Source organism: Bos taurus, chromosome 23 (genome assembly GCF_002263795.3).
Source record: "Bos taurus isolate L1 Dominette 01449 registration number 42190680 breed Hereford chromosome 23, ARS-UCD2.0, whole genome shotgun sequence".
NCBI classification, from domain to species: Eukaryota; Metazoa; Chordata; class Mammalia; order Artiodactyla; family Bovidae; genus Bos; species Bos taurus.
The window spans coordinates 45,859,477-45,875,478 of record NC_037350.1 but is presented as its reverse complement, the minus strand read 5'-3'; the positions used below and the strand labels follow the sequence as shown (position 1 = coordinate 45,875,478).

The 16,002-nt window shown below is 42.0% G+C and overlaps 1 long non-coding RNA gene across 1 annotated transcript; it reads right to left on the bottom strand.

The window, feature by feature from the left end:
- Window positions 1–595: 595 nt before the first annotated feature.
- On the bottom strand, window positions 596–3,242 carry LOC112443732 (uncharacterized). The gene is made up of 2 exons (XR_003032143.2): window positions 2,588–3,242; window positions 596–2,134 (listed from the first exon to the last, which is right to left on the bottom strand). It is a non-coding gene; the product is annotated as an uncharacterized lncRNA (long non-coding RNA).
- Window positions 3,243–16,002: the final 12,760 nt, after the last annotated feature.

Below are 16,002 nucleotides of genomic sequence, written 5' to 3'. Positions count from 1 at the left end.
GCCAACAATGTACTTTCTTGGGTGGGGAGGAGATGAAACATGCAAGAGTGAAAATACTCAGTTCATCAGAAGGGAGTGTGTGTATTTCAAGCTCTTTCTGCTTCTAGGTAGTCTTAATTTAAAAATATGGGTTACACAACATGAGAAATTAACTATACTTCAATTTTTTTAATGCATAAAATTCTTTTTAAATAAATGAATTTTTTAAAAAAGAAAAAGCAAACTGAAAAATGGGTTAGAATGCCACATACACCTGTTTTGAAGCTTCCCAATTTATTTTTCAAAGTTTATCAAGTCCTATGCCAGTCTCTGTCTTTGTTAATTTAGGAAAGGAATATACTCACCAAACTAATAGGATGAAAATAAGAGAGAGAGAGCAAATGTCCTTTTTTTCAAATGTATCTTTTAAGGGATAGTTAGATTAGAAAGAATTTCCTTATTAATGTATTTGAAGCACTTTAATAAATACACTCATAAAAAACAGAGCTACTGCAAAATACAAATTAACCAGCATAATAATATACCTTTGTATCTCTTGAAGAATTGATGGATTTTTAAGATTTTCAAAAAGAAACCACAATTCAAACTTTAAAACTTGAAGAGCTTAAAGTCTCTCTTTATTTCCAGCCTCTAAACATGGAATTCATGGATTAGATGTCACATCTAGAGTTGAATGCAGATAAAAAACAGTAGGTTGAATTTGTACATACATATTTAAATATTTCATTTGATTTCATTTGATGAACTATTTTAGCTTTTATTCCATACCTGTGGATTCTGACATTTTCTGTGATCTATATCTAAGAATGCAGTGGGTATGCTGCAGTAATTTTCAGAAGATTTTTTAGCCCTTATGTAACACTTGTTTCCATTTGATTCTGACAGCACCAGGAGGCATTTTCCAGCTTGACTCTGAGAGAGTTTGTTCAATCTGATAAGGAGGATCTTATCTTTTTTTCTGCCTTTTTCTCAACTAAAGATCTTTGGCCTACCAGAAAGAAACTGAATTGAAAAATGCAAATTTTTGCGCCCAGCTCAATGAAGCTGGGATGAATTGATATTCATATTTGGTTACAAGTGATGTATAATTTAGGCCATTAAGGCAATGAACACTTTATTGCATCAAAAAAAATGAATTAACCCTTAATAAAATTCTGCCTTAAATTAACATACATATATGTGTGTATATGTTGCATACATGTAAATATAAATCTGATACTGCTAAGTCACATCAGTCGTGTCTGACTCTGTGCGACCCCATAGACGGCAGCCCACCAGGCTCCCCTGTCCTTGGGATTCTCCAGGTAAGAACACTGGAGTGGGTTGCCATTTCCTTCTCCAATGCATGAAAGTGAAAAGTGAAAGTGAAGTCACTCAGTCATGTCCGACCCTTAGCGACCCCATGGACTGCAGCCTACCAGGCTCCTCTGTCCATGGGACTTTCCAGGCAAGAGTACTGGAGTGGGGTGCCATTGCCTTCTCTGATAAATCTGATAGACATAAGTAAAATATTCTGTTAACTTTGTTGTTGTTGTTGTTCGGTCACTTAGTCGTGTCTGGCTCTGCCACCCCAGGGACTGCAGCACGCCAGCCTTCCCTATCCTTCACTGTCTCCTGGAATATGTTCAAACTCACGTCCATTGAGTAAATGATGCTATCTAACCAGCTCATTCTCTGCCACCCCCTTCTCCTCTCGCCCTCAATCTTTCCCAGCATCAGGGTCTTTTCCAATGAGTCCACTCTTTGAGGTACACATAAATAATAGATATCCATTTTTCAAATAAATGTTTCTCTTTTCCACCACACCAACAGAGCGGTCCTGTATTTATCTATAGCAGCCCCATCCGAGAAGCAGTGTTAAAATGGAAGTCGGCAAGCAACCCCTGTGTCCAGTCTGGGCTCTCATCCCTAAGTCCTCCTGTTGGAGTTAAGATGTTCATGGGGACTTCACCCTCGGTCCAGTAGGGACTTTGCCTTCCAGTGCAGGGGGTGCGAGGTTCAATCCCTAGTTGGGGAGCTAACATTCCACAGGCTTCCAAATCGAAAAACCAGAACATAAACAGCAGAAGCAATATTGCAGCAAATTCAATAAAAACTTTAAAAATGGTCCACATCACACACACACACACAAAATCTGAAAAAGAAAAAAAAGATGCTCACTGACTTGGAGACAAGAGAATAGAGACAGTTACTAAAAACTGGATCAACAATTCCTTCAGCATGGAAAAGTATAAGTTGACTTTGTGTCCGATCATATATGGATAGGAAAGTAGGAAGAGAAAGAGCTTTGCCAGTAGGAAATAGTATAAATAGTTCCCTGTATTCGGACTTTTTATCTGCTTGTTGTCACAGAAATAATAATTATTTACTGTGAGAGCTCTAGTCCTATAAGATGAGTTAACAGTGATTAAACCCATTATCACCTACTTTCAGAAAGGTCAAAATAGAGAATAGCAACCTTTAAGGCTCCTTCCAGTTTTACCCCCTTAGTTACTGAGTTCATAAAGAGTAACCACTGCTCCACTGGTGAGCATTACAGCCCCCTCTATAAAAAAAGTTCTATGTTTCCCTTCAAATCAATACATACCTGAATAAGAGAAACTACTGCATTGCAAGAGGTGCTTCCCAGGTCGTGCAGTTGGTAAAGAATCTACCTGTCAAAGCAGGAGACAGTAGAGAGGTTCGATCCCTGGGTCGGCAAGACCCCCTGGAGTAGGAAATAGCAACCCACTCCAGGATTCTTGCTTGGAAAATTTCACAGACCGAGGAGCCCGGCGGGCTCCAGTCCCTGGAGTCACAAAGAATCGGACACGGCTGAGCACGCACACACCGCATTGGAAGAGCTGCAAATGTTCAGTACTAACCAGAAGCACCGTTGGACTGTGTCATGCCAAGGTGTTTGTCCTGAAGTCAGACACATGGGCACTTTCTGGTAACGGGTGTCCTCAGGCTAACTCCTGGAACCCCATATTTTCTACTTCTCAGCGTCACAGCATTTCTGTTTGAAGTTCATAAAACGGCCTTCAGGTTCTCAACAAAATCCCAAATTCCTTTTACTAGACTTTTCTACCCTTGAACACTGTATTTTATTGAAAAGAAGCCCAGGAAATGAATCTATAACCCAGCTCCCTTGTACCAGTCAGAACTCATGTCGCTTCTACAGTCTTCCTGGCAGCATATGTCCTCTCTGTGTGCTTTACTCCCCTGGCAGAACTGTTAAGAGACTTGTTTGAAGGACAAAGTTCTGCCACTCACTCCATCTAATCCTGCCAGAGGGTGGGAAGAGAGCCTAGAATGTTGTGCATTATACAACACGGCTCAGACCACTTTCCATCAACACTTTGTATGTTCGTTCCTCTCGTCAAGGTCTAAAAGCAACTATTCTCCAAAATCAGTTTCAAAACCCTATAATTTTAAAAGTTGAAAGTTGCTGTTTCTAGCATGTTTTTATGTCTAGAGCATAAAACCTACCATTTAAAACTGAAGATACATACTCTCCTCATGAGTTATTTATCATTCTCAAAAGTTCTAGCTTGCTTACTATTCAGCCACAGTGTTGATATTCATAGGTAACAGAAAAAAGACTGCAAAAGAGAAGAAATTCTGGAAAATTGATAGGATGATTACATTACACATGAATAATAATTGTAGAATAGTGTGGTTTGTGCCAATAAAATGTATTATGCTTACTGAGGCTACAATTAGCATCAGTACTTTTAATACCAGTCAAATTAATTTTATTGCTGACATTTCAATCACATATTAGTAATTTGCAGTCTTTGGACCCTTGGTTTAGCCATAGAGTCGTGTTCGACTCTTTGTGACCCCATGGACTGTATAGCCCACCAGACTCCTCTGTCCATGGGATTCTGCAGGCAAGAATACTGGAGTTGAATAGCCATTTCCTTCTCCAGGGGACCTTCCCCGCCCAGGGATCAAACCTGGGTCTCCTGCATTGCAGGCGGTTTCTTTACCAACTGAGCCAACAGGGAAGCAAGAGCTTGTAATTCCAGCATTACGTACTGATGTTGGAGAATGTTTAGAAGTATTGATACTAATAACATTGAACTAGAACTTCAAAATTCTATTTTTTTATAACATTACCCCATGGTTGCTTCTTTTGACATTCTTTTAGAGCTCTGACAATTGTTTGGTTTCTTGGAGTTCTCTGACGTGGCTCAGACGGTAAAGAATCAACCTGCAATGTGGGAGACCTGGGTACCATCCCTGGGTTGGAAAGATCCCCTAGAGGAGAGCATGGAAACCCACTCCAGTATTCTTGCCTGGAGAATCCCATGGACAGAGGAGCCTGGCGGGCTGCAGTCTATGGGGTCTCAAAGAGTCAGACATGACTGAGAGACTAAGCACGTAAGCACTGACGTGTAATAAGCAGATAGATGATTGGTCCATAAATTTAAAAAAAATTTAGACACTCTGAATAGAATTGGAAATTGCACAAAATGAACTATTGCTCAAGGTGCTGAAAGGAGAGACTCAGCATTTCCTCTTTTCCAAATCTTGATTTTCTTAAGGAGAATATTTTATGACAGGTCATTTTTAAGAAAATGCAGGGATTCCAGAGCATGACAGATGTCCCCTCAAGACTAGAACGAGGGGCCAAGCCTCCCAAGGACCTGGCTGGTGGATGACACAGGAAGCTTACTACACTGGTTGCCTCTTCAGAGCAGGAGGGAGTGAGCATTGTTATTATTTTAAAGAACAAGCACTAGATAAGACAGGAAGGCCAGGGTATTTATTATGAATTTCCTAGAGGTGAGTAATGGTGATGGGTCTGGAGGGAGGAGGGGCTTCTTAGGAAAATTAGGAGAGGTTTTGCTGATATTAGGATGTGTTTCCTGCTTGATCAGAATAGTCAGAGAGACCGCAAGTACAGGTCAAAAGGCAGAGCAGGAATTTCCAAATGGGTCAGCATGAAGTCATTTGTTTGCTTTCCCGAAGTCACAGGCCACCTGGAAGAAGATGGGTGAGGGTGTAGCAGTGGAGCCGAGAGGTGGGAAGGAACAGCGCACCGTCTGCAAAATAGACTGGCGGAACCTGGAGGCCCGCTGGGAGAGTCTGCCCAGAGATGGATTATCGGGAGAGTACAGCGAGTGCTGACTTTTCCCCTAGTCATCCCTTCTCTCTCCCAATGCCAACATCATTGCATCAGGACCAGCAGGTGCAATGGAAAGAGCCCAGCCTCTGTAGGCTAAGATTCAACTCCAAGACTGGCCCTCACTAGCGGTTTGACTTTGAGAAATTGACATATTTTGTTTCGGTGTTCCCAATAATAACACTGGCTACAAACATGACTCACTTGATTACTCATTTCTTTCATCACTGTGGGTTCTACTCTCTTTTCACTTGGTTGAGAGAGAACGAACAGAGCTGCTCTGAAGTCAGCTGGTATCTCAAATATGGGGGATATGTAAAATTACCTGTAAGGATGTAATTCCCTTTCAAAAATCATGATATTACAACCATTCCAGCTTATACGTTTAAGTCATTAAGATGCTTTTTAATAACATGGCCACACAAATGGAAACACTGAAATGAAATCTGATTAAAGATTTTCATACTAATGGTGGATTTTATTTGTCTGCATTTCAATCCGTGTACTTGTTTTCTGTTTATCTGAAACAAGGAAAACAATCATGTATTACTGACTGGAAAGATTTTGGTGTGACTTATAAAAATCAAAGCCTGATTTGGGGACATTCTTTTTTACGAAGTTTAAAGTTTTAAAAGTATTATACTCTGGCAAACATAGAACAATTAAATAAGATTTGGTGTGTTTCTGAAGCAAACAGCTGCAATACAAGGTACCCCATAGGACCAAAACCTAGGCATCTTTTTGCATAATGTGTGTGTGTGTGTGTATTATTAGGTTGCATTTTTTCAGAACCGCAAAGTTGTTTTAAAAATAGGAAACTATATTTTTTTCCTCTGCACCCAGGCGAATTAGGTAAGGGTTGGGCTCTGCTTCACATTTTAAAGTGGAAAATGAAGCATAGGCAGAAACAAGGGCAGAAGTTAGGTCTCCTAAGTCCTACTCTTTGTGCTGATTTCTGGACTGTTCCTCTATTTTACTGTTGATCTCGGTGGTCTGTTGGTTGGATACAAATGACTTCTCTGTAGAAAGTGAAATAGGATCATAGATGCTTAAACTTGAGAGTCTTATTGCAGGAGAAGGCTGTTTACCTACAGAGGAAGATACAGAAGGCAAAGTAAATCAGTAAAAACTTCCTCCAGCCTTTATTTTAGAAACTTGTCCACCAGTTTGCCATTTTCTGGACTGGGAGAGTCAACGCCTTTCCCAAAGAATCTAACGTTCCCCCAGTAAGAATCCAGCCGGTAAAATAAAATTCCAAATTGGTTAAAAGTGAAACTGACTCATAGGTGACTCATTAGGCTCCAATTGAACAATTGGTTATAACCAATTTCAGTTTCTACTGCATCTTATTTTCTGCATCTCAATTTTTCATTACAGCCTAGTAGTTTGTACTCCTGAATTTAAGTTTTTAGAGGTGCTTGCTTATCTCAACATATGACTTTGTAAGTCTTTTCTCCTGATTCTTTATGATAAGTGGTCAGTACTGAGCAGTAAAGCTTCAGTGAGAAAACTCAGCCATTCCCCTATATTCATCAGGGTAAGACATTGTAACATCTCTGTGCGTTTTACCCCACATTTTACGCCTGGTCATTTCTGTTCAATGGCTTGTGAAATGGAAAATTTGCATCCCATGCTAGCCAGGCGTTACTCTCCTTAACTTTTAATAAGTGTCAACGGTGCTCTGGGCTCCACACAAAAGAGAGAACGGGCACCTCTACTCAGTCTATCTAAATTATAAATTGCAGAGCAGGTTGCCTGTGTGAATATATTCTAATCAATATGCATTTACTGCTGCTATAAATGACACTAAAACACAGCTACTTCCCAGGTGTCATTCCACCCACAATTACCCAGTGGGCATTCTCCCACTTTATATTATTAAGTGCTCCTAAAAAGCTGCATTGAAATCAAATAATGTTAAGCACTACTGAGGAACTCATTATCCTGTGGAGAATTCTTCTATGACGTCATGGGTACCATATTACTAACATAGAAATTTCATATAAAATTCTGGGGTTTTCTCCTGTAATCACCTATTTTGAAATCTGTGAAGCAATTTTTTTTTCATTAAACACTGTTAAACCCCCACTATATGCCACGCAATAGAGAACAGAGTACCTACTTCCAACATAGGAGAGAAAAGCTATGTCTATAACACAACAGGAAAAGGTTATATTCCAAACTCTATACAAGTCAAGTACTATAGAGATGTATTGCTGTTTAGCCTCTACATCATATCCGACTCTTTTGTGACCCCGTGAACTGTATCTCACCAGGCTCCTCTGTCCATGGGATTTCCCAGGCAAGAATATTGGAGGGGGTTGCCATTTCCTTCTCCAGGGGACCTTCCTGACCCAGGGATTGAACCCACATCTCCTGCATTGGCAGGTGGGTTCTTTACCACTGAGCCACCAGGGAAGCCCAGCGTGGCAGTGGGAGGGACCTAAAAACAAATTAAATGAATTTAACTATAAAATGAATTTATAGAAATTCTAACATTTCCTATACAAAGATGGCTAAGAGAGAGGTTTATGTAAGCTTTTAGTCTTATTAACTCACTGATATATATGTCTGGATGTAATATTTAAAATCTCAAAATTAATGTAAATCATTAGAGAGAAAGGAACCCACTTATCCCGTCACCAGATATACAGTGTGACTAACTCCACCAGGATGTGGACCAAATATTTACACTCACTGTTAATTTTTGTTTGTTTATTTTATTTCTTGGCCACACTGCAGGATGTAGCATGTAGGATCTTAGTTCCTTGATCAGGGATCAAACGCACGCCCCTTGCATTGAAAGTTTGGCGTCTTAACGACTGGACCTCCAGTTAAGTCCCAAGTGTCTGCTAATTTCACATAACCTGTTTGTTAATTGCTTTCCACCAAAGCCATTTTGTTCCTGCACTTTGGACCCCAAAGGTAGTTTGGAATAAAAGCATCTCGGAATAAGAGGTAATTCCTGCCAGCAGGCATCTATGGAGCAGATTGGGCCTCCAACTAGAGGGTTCTCTGAGGACCTGATCCCACTGGTATGCTGTTAGATTTTTTTTCTTTCTTCCCTTTTCCTTCTGCTGTTTAGTTGCGGGCTACAACTGGAAACTTCTGCCAAAGCAGGCTCTCCCCCGGCCCTTGGGCACACTACGTTGATCAGTAGATAAGACCTTCCCAGCAGTCAGGGCTGCCCCTGCCATCCACAAAGCCGCAGTGCCGTGCAGACAGCTCTGCGGAGCTTACTAACTGCCACTCCACCTGCCTCACCTCCTCGGGTTCCCCAAGGTTTTCCTGGATACTGACAGTCATGGTGGCTGCTTGACCTTGGGCCTTGCAAGCTGGCTGGTTTCCAGAAAGTTCCTCCGATGACAAAGTGTGCTGAAAATTGTGTTCACGGCATTCAGGCACAGCGCAGGGGGCTGGGGAGCGAAGCCTGCTGCCCTTGCCCCCAGCCTCGACCCTGGCTACCCGCCTTGCAGGTAGACCAGATGTAGCTTTCCTCTCCCTCCACACCCTGCCAGTACCCTGGAGAGAGCACAAGACCAGACTGTGAGGAATGAAATGAAATAAAATAATGAAAACAAAAAATGAGAGAAAGAAAACAGTTGTAGTTGGCCAGTCTCTTGAAGCTTGTTTTGATGCACACACAAAAAAGCAGGGCTTCTCCAGGGACTCAGTGGAAAAGAATCCACAGTCAATGCAGGAGATGTGGGTTTGATCCCTAGGTGGGCAAGATCCCCTGGAGAAGGAATGACAATCCACTCCAATATGCTTGCCTGGGAAATCCGGTGCACAGAAGAGCCTGATGGGCTACTGTCCATGGGGGTCACAAAAAATTCGGACGTGACTGAGCAGCACGCTAAAAAGGAAAGGGGGGAAAAAGCTGACCTGCCAGGTATTTAAGCAAGACCGCAAGATTTTAAAGCATAGGCAACTCATACTGGCTTTTATCGGATTGATACTCCTCTACCTCTTTGAAGACCTCAGGCCATCGAGGAAGTTATGTTGATTTATAATTTTCCAGTGACTCTAAGTGTGTGTGTGTGTGTGTGTGTTCCCAAAGGAGGATCTGGCGTTAGGACAGTGGTTGCTGTAATAGTCCTTGGTACGGCTGACGGCAGAAATGGCCCTCGAAAGACTGAGCTGAGGTGGAACCTGCCAGACTAGTTTCCCCACAACATGAGCTACACCCTCTGTGAAAAGCTGCTTTTTCTTGGCAAACTCATTTTTGCTTTAATGGAACAGGGAAGCGTGTGTCATAATGGGACGGTTATGCCCAGTTTCACCACGGCTGGGAACTGGGAGAACTTCAGACAAAACTGAAAGAGCCTTTCAAGGGTTGAACCCAACATTCTGCCCAAATTACAGAAGTCCGACAAAATAGTTGGAATGATACCTTTTATTTAAAGATTTCTCTCTCAAAGTACTTCTAATTCTAGCTAGTTTTCAGACCTTAAATACATAACATCTGGTTTTTTCATCTTAAAGAACTCAAAGCAATGGTAATATTGGCCTGTCCCTCCAATCACTGAGTCAAACAACAATTTGTATTGTTTCTTTAAAAAAAATAGGTTTTTCTTGAAGTGTCACGAGGTCAGTGGTTGACTGGAACTTCACCTGTGGTTTTGAACCAAGCAACGTTGAAATAAGCACATAGGTTTCAAAACCCTTTCCAACATATTTTTGGTACGGTTTCTAACAACATCTCTAGAGACACTATCTGCTCTCTGCAGGTGTGTAATATGACACTGGGAATTTTTAAAAAACCAGTTACTGTTGGTGGCAATGGGCTTCAAACACAGCTCTTCAGAATCCAGAGAGAAATTTCATGTTTGCTTTGAAAATGTTCCATCTTTTTCTCGCTTCTTTGGCCTAGAGACAGTGCATGGTCAGACTAGCCCCCGCTCAGGACAGACTCCCCCCCACACACACCTTTGGGACTGGGAATTGACCAAACTGGCCTAACAGCAGAGAGGGTGGTGTGCTTTCCACCCCCAGAGTATCCACGCCCATGACAAAGTTTGGCTTTTTATCATACTCTTAATCCATCTTTGTCTCCTTTTTTTTTTTAATCAGTATTTATCAGGATAAATAATAAACATCATTATTTATTTATGAGGCAAAATGAAATGCCAGTTCCACTTTGTATGTTTCTATTATCTTTAATATGTTTTAATCATTACTGTCACTGAACAAGTCCACAAGCTACCTCTGTGTTAGGTTTCTTATGCATGTGATTAAACAAAGACGTACTAAGGGTTAAGTATGTTCAGAAGTATATAGGTCAGGGTTGCCTTTTTATTTTATGATGACTCATATCCCATAAGTAGCAACTGATTATCATCCTTCAAGTTAAAAGGAAAAAAAAAAACTGTCTGGAATATATTGCAAACTTGTCCCAACACCTGCTTGTATTTTTTTTTAAAATTGAGGTTTTCCTTTTCAGAGTCACTCAAAGGAATCACATTAATTTTCATAGCTATGAAGTTAGCCGAAGCCCCTCTCCACATTGGATTCCTGAAAGATTTTTTTTCTTTATTTTTTTAATATAAATTTATGTATTTTAATTGGAGGCTAATTACTTTACAATATTGTATTGGTTTTGCCATACATCAACATGAATGGGAAGATTTTTAAATGCATCTTCCTAAGTGAATACAGTTCACTCTCATTCCTTCCTTGCATGTTTCTCCCCCCTTTTTTTTAAAGGAAGACTTTTTTTTTAGGTTTTTTTTTTTTGGCTGTGCAAGTCATAGCGCTCGGGATCTTCACCTCGGCTCTCGAACCCTCTAGTGGTGGCGTGTGGACTCAGGAGTTGCACGTCAGAGCCTACTTGCTCTGCGGCATGTGGACCTTAGTTCCCTGACGAGGATCAAACCCGAGTCCCCTGAAGTACAAGGAGGATTCTTAACCACTGGACCACCAAGGAAGACCATAAGATTTTTCCCTTTGGTGTGGACCATTTTTACAGTCGCCATTGAATTTGTTACAATAGTGTTTCTGCTTTATGTTTCGGATTTTTGGGCCACGAGGCACATGGAGTCTTAGCCCCCTGCCCTGGACGGGGAAGTCTTAACCTCTGGAGTCCCTCCAGAGGGAGTCCCTCTCTTCGTTTTTGAAGTCATTCCTTTCATTCCCGAAGCTTCTCTTCTGCCCTGTGTTCACTGTACCTTTCTCTTCTTCTCATTTTTAGAAGCCTTCCTAGAGCTCACTTCCTCTATGAGGCTGTCCATGACTAAGGCACGGAGGCCATCCCTGGAGACACACCCTTTTGCACAGTAACACATGTGCAATCTGGAATATGCAGCCCAGAAACTGTTTTTCACCAGTCTACCCTGCTCTCCATCCTACATGAAGGTGTTAATCCCTCAGTCGCATCCAACTCTTTGCAACCTCATGGACTGTGGCCTACCAGGGAATTTTTGTCCACGGAATTCTCCAGGCAAGAATACTGGAATGGGTTGCCATTTCCTTCTGCAGTGGATCTTTCCAACCCAGGGATCAAACCTGGGTCTCCCGCATTGCAGGCAGATTCTTTACCATCTGAGCCACCAGGGAAGCCCTACACAGGGAGATAAAATTCTATGTGAAGGCTGGTGCTCAGAGACCAGTTCTGTGCTAAGGCTCCCTGGACTGTACGTGGCATCTCTCTTCCAAGTTGCCCAAAGTGCTCCTTAAGTATTCTTTTTCACAACTTTTTGACATAGCTTGTCAAAAAACCTCACTATTCACAGACAGGAGCTGAAGGCAACAGAACTTCAGAGAATCAGGCAGCTCCCAGGGTTAAAGAAGGACAGAGTTGCTGCATCAGACTGAATCAGAGCAAACCTCGCACATAGACTCCAGCGAAATACAATTAGCCCAGGGTCAACCAGTCAATCCTAAGATCAAATCATTTTTCCAGTCAAAACGGAAAAAATTCTAGATCAAACCAGTCAATCCTAAAGGGAATCAACCCTGAATATTCATTGGAAGGACTGATGATGAAGCTGAAGCTCCAATACTTTGGCCACTGATGTGAAGAGCTGACTCACTGGAAAAGACTCTGATGCTGAGAAAGACTGAGGGCAGGAGGGGAAGGGGACGACAGAGGATGAGATGGCTGAATGGCATCACCAACTCGATGGACATGAGTTTGAGCAAACTCTGGGAAATAGGGAAGGACAGGGGAGCCTGATGTGCTGCAGTCCAGGGGGTCGCAGAGTCAGACATGATTGACTGAACAACTACAATAACAGTTGTTCAGTCAACCCAAAATGGTTAAACAAACTGCTTTCTGTATCACTAACAATTTTTGTGAACAGCTCCTCCATAGCATCAAAATGATGATTAATAAAATAAAATTGACACCAATGTAAGACACTCCTTGCTGGACAACCACCAGTGAGGCATCAAGAAAAGGACAGGGAGAAAAAAGACAAAGGCTTTCTTTCCCTGGGTCTCCCTCAGAAGGTGTCACTTGACTTACCGGAGGCCTCCGGATATGGGTCACTCTTCGTTTCTGCAGAGGACATCAACAAATCTTGGGTACATTTCAGAACAAGAGAGGGAGAATGTTTTCTTTACATCCTGTCTTTATACAAGACATGACCAAAGGTCATGGCTACAAAGTAATCCTGAAGTGTGTTCACTTTTTCTTGTCTAAGAAAGATGGGATAGACTGGGATGCCTCTATTTCATATTTATTTTGTATTCATTTGGTCTATTTGGGGATTCCCCGGTGGCTCAGATGGTAAAAAAATCTGCCTGCAATGCGGAAGACCTGGGGTAAGGTTCCCCTGGAGAAGGGAATGTCTACCCACTCTGGTATTCTTGCCTGGGGAATTCCATGGACAGAGGAGCCTGGTGGGTTACAGGCCATGGGGTCGCAAAGAGTCGGACACAACTTTAATTTCACTTGGTCTACTTGAGGATCATATAAATAATTATACACCTTTTACAACAGAAACCACTCCAGTGCACCTGTTGATCACGACAGATGGTAAAATTTAAATCAAAGGCCTGCTTCCATGTCCAGGGCGGGGCATCAGTGCCGCCTGTGTTAGGGAAGAGGTTGCCCCTTCTTCACAGGAAGGTGGGTGGCAAGGGTAACTCTCACGGTGCTCAGCTGTCTCTGGAAGACTAATTTCCTCAGAATCCTGTGATGAGAGGTATCTCATCTCAGGCTTTTTAAATATACCATTAGAAGGCATTTTCCCATAGCAATCTTTTCTTTACTTTCTATGCCTTTCTCTTAAAAAACAAATGCCCTTCTTTGTATTGACATCTTTGGGGGTAATGTATCTTAAGAAAGTTCATTCAAAACTCTGATTTCTGCAGCTTCCAAACAAAACAATGAAGGGAAAGCAACATGTTCCTTTCTGTTTAAGTGACTAAGACTCAAGAACTATTTTTCTCATTTCACTATTGCTGACATTTCTATTCTTTTTTCCATTTTAAGCTGGAAATTCAGGTTCACTTTATTTCTTGAGTAAATTTCGCTTTTTATCCCATCATTCTTTCAGAAATTTAGAAAGGAGTTGAAATCAATATGTTTTGCATGAACTATAACTTCCTTGCCAAATATGCTACAGCAAGATTTTTTCATAAGTTTCACAAAGAATTTTTATATCACTGTTATTCTTTTGCTGAAATCTTTGGGAAGAAACTAAAACCTGTCTCCCTAGGCAAATATTTCTGTTTGATAAGGGAAGAAAAGACTTTCTCACCTTCTCTCCCTTTCAATTTCATTGTTACTTAAAAACATTTAAATATATATATATATCTTTTTTTTTCTCTCCAGATGCTGTCTTAACATCTACTTCATGCTGTGTAGGCTTGACCTCCAAGCATATGGTGAGGGGGCTGAGAAAGGACTCTGCTTTGAGAAACAAGCAAAGCCCTTCGCAGGCATGGAGGACATCCCAAGTCACAAGCCCACAGGGAAGACCTCAAGAGCCTGCAGGGAAGGAAAGGACAAATTGACCTTTCATCCCTGCTCTCCGTCTCCCCACTTCAGCTTCTGATCGGCCCTGCAGGAACCTTCTCCATTCTCTCTTCTCTCGCATCCAAATCCCCTTTGACTCCAGGGCTCTGTTGGCAGGGATGAGGAAGGAAAAGGAGAGACGGAAAAAAAAAAGTGCAAGAGATCACAGTGCTCGTTACCTCTAAGAGGGTTCAGCATCAGCTGCCAGGCAGCTTCCAAAGGGCCGGAGGAGACTCCTCCTCCCCGAGGAGTAGGTCAACCTCGGCACCCTGGCTGACCTCACCTCCTGGCAGCCGCCAGTCTTCCCTGACTGCAGAAATGGTCTCCTCGCAAAGTGATGTGGGTTAAAACTCAGCTCTAGCCAATGTCAAATTAATCTAACCTTACTCATGTACAAACACAATGTGAAAACCTAGGACAGGATCTCATCATGGACAGGCCCAAGGTTATTTCAGTATTAATAATTAAGTCTCTATCTGTATTATCTGGGCTCTTGCCACTCTGCCCTTGCCCAGCCTAGCCTTTCATCTATCTACCCACTGCTGGAGACAAAAGGTCTTTTATTTTCTATTACTTACACCCACAAACTTGGGCTCCTTCTTCTTTCTACCCCATTAACATAAATGACCTTCATGAGACCACAGACAAGGCTCCACAAGGATGGTTGAATGAGGAACTTTGGGTTTTTTGTGTTTTTAATTAAAAAAAAAAACAAAATTCTATGGGTAAAGAAGATGTGGGATGTGCGTACAACGGACTACTACTTAGCCATTAAAAAGAGCGAAATCTTGCCATCTGCACCAACACAGATGGAGCTGGAGAACACGATGCTAAGTGAGATACTGTGCGATATCACTTTATGTGGGACCTAAAATCTACAAAACCTAATGAATAAAACAAAAAAGGAGAAGACTCACAGATATAGAGAGCAAACTAATGCTTATCAACGGGGGAGATAGGGCAACACGGGGTAGGGGAACGAGAGGTACAAACTACTGGGTGTAAGACAGGCCAAAGGATGTATTGTACAACGTGGGGAAGGGAGCCAGTGTTTTGGAGTAACTGTAAAAAGAAAGCAACCTTAAAGGTTGTATAAAAACTTTAATTTTTTAAATTAAATAAACATTTAAAAAATAAAATTCTAAGCTTAAAAAAAAAAAGCAGCAGTGGAAATTTTACTTCTCCAGAGCACTGGTACTAGCCACTGCTATAGGATAATGTCTGAGCCACCAGGAAAGCCAGCAAAGAAGTGATAGGTTACCCACCAGTATTCTTGGCCTTCCCTGGTGGCTCAGATGGTGAAGAATCTGCCTGTCATGTGGGAGACCTGGGTTTGGTTCCTGGGTTGGGAAGACCCCCTGGAAGAGGGCATGGCAACCCACTCCAGTGTTCTTGCCTGGAGAATCCCAGGGACAGGGGGAGCCTGGTAGACTGCGGTCCATGGGGTCTCGAAGAGTCAGACACGACTGAGTGACTTCACTTTCACTTTTCACTTTCATGCATTGGAGAAGGAAATGGCAACCCACTCCAGTGTTCTTGCCTGGAGAATCCCAGGGACGGGGGAGCCTGGTGGGCTGCCATCTATGGGGTCGCCAGAGTCGGCCACGACTGAAGCGACTTAGCAGCAGAAGCAGCAGCAGTGTAGTATTGAGCCTCCTATGGAGCAGGAGTAGACCAGAAGATGGTAATACGGATTTCCTACTTGCAAACCCACATTGCTCATCAGTGAGACAGAAAATAAGCTTGGAGAAGCCTCTCTTCCCTAGGAGGGTAGCTAAACCTACTAAGAACAATGACTTTTCTAAATCATCTTTTTCACAGAATGGAAACTTGATGTCTCGAGGAAAATGTTCGATCTTCACAAGACTCCACAAAAATTAATCAATGCCTTACAAAATTCTTCATTTATATCTTAATGAAACAAATA